This window comes from Aplysia californica, unplaced genomic scaffold, assembly GCF_000002075.1.
Source record: "Aplysia californica isolate F4 #8 unplaced genomic scaffold, AplCal3.0 scaffold00025, whole genome shotgun sequence".
In the NCBI taxonomy this organism is placed as follows: Eukaryota; Metazoa; Mollusca; class Gastropoda; order Aplysiida; family Aplysiidae; genus Aplysia; species Aplysia californica.
This window is the reverse complement of record NW_004797295.1, coordinates 2,140,684-2,142,078: the sequence shown is the minus strand read 5'-3', so window position 1 is coordinate 2,142,078 and position 1,395 is coordinate 2,140,684.

Sequence of the window (1,395 nt, the reverse complement as noted above, 5' to 3'; positions counted from 1 at the left end):
CTCTCTCTCTCTCTCTTTCTCTCTCTGTCTCTCTCTCTCTCCCCCCCTCTTCTTGTTTTGCCTCTCTTCTCTCACACACACACCCACAGATGCTCACCCCAGCCCAACAGTTCCTCTCGATTCTATTCAAATTTTTGTTTTGTCCTTGTGTGCTGTAAATTGTTGCCTTTTGTATGAAATTGCTGCTCATTATGGTCTCAGGATCTCTTTCATGCCACTTTTGTATCTGTCTTATCTTGCCCTTTGTTTTCTTCTTGATATTGAAAGAACCCATGATCTGTTTTGAAATCATTTATTAACATATATTTATAGATATCAAAATCTCTTTCATCATCCCTGATGAGGTGAAATGCTATGTTTTGCTAATTAAAAAGTTATAGTTCTACAATTTGTTGGTGATTCCATCTGTCCTATTGTTTAAAAAAAAAAAAATTTTGATGTTGAAAATGTTCTGATTAATAACCATTTATCAAAATCTTTACATAACACACTTACATGTACAAGTTTTTTCCACTGGACTGGATGGTATCAAAATGAAATATCAAAGATTTATTTCAAAAGCGAATAGCTCTATCCCATGCATAATTGAGTCTTTATTCATTTATATCTTGTTTCCTTAAACAGCGGTGAACCTCACCCTTCAGCAAAGCATGTTCACTCATTTGAAAAGGCACGTTTGCCTGCTGGGGTGAATGGTTTGGACTTCTCTATTGATAGCCACCCCTTGGCGCTCATGTGACCTTATGCAGTTGTGAGTGCCGTAAAACCTTACTAAAACTAAATGACATGAATGTCAATATTGTTGAACAGAAAGTTTGTGAACACTTGTGCTTGTTTCTTTTCTGTGACTGAGACAGAAACACCCCCCCCCCCCATGATTTTGTCATTTCCTCAATTTTTTATGGGGTTTGATGGCTATATCAGCACATGTTACTTAAAACATCCACCATTATACGAAGTTCACCCACTTGTTGTAGGATTCGACTTCAATTTTTAAAAAATGACCAAATTGCAGACTTTCCTGCTTTGCATCCAAACCTCGCTGTGGTCCATCATCTGAAGCTGTCTGTTTCTTACTCTTCTTAGCATCCTGCTTTGAAGTCTTTTGTGTTAAGTTGATGTGTTGAGCCGGTTCACACTTTCATCATGTAGTTTGGGTAAATATTTGAAATAAAGGTATTTTTTTTACAAGTTAACAATTTTGGTGTTCTTTGTTGTTTTTTTTCCTTAAAGTTTGTGTTCCAATTTTTACCACATTTTCATTTGTGTTTTTTTTCCTCCTTAGTATGCCTCAGACCACACCAATGTGGAGAGATGATATGATTTATTCACAGTTTCACTCTCTATCCATCCGTCTATTTATCTGACTCTTCTGTCACACTTTACCACCCCCCC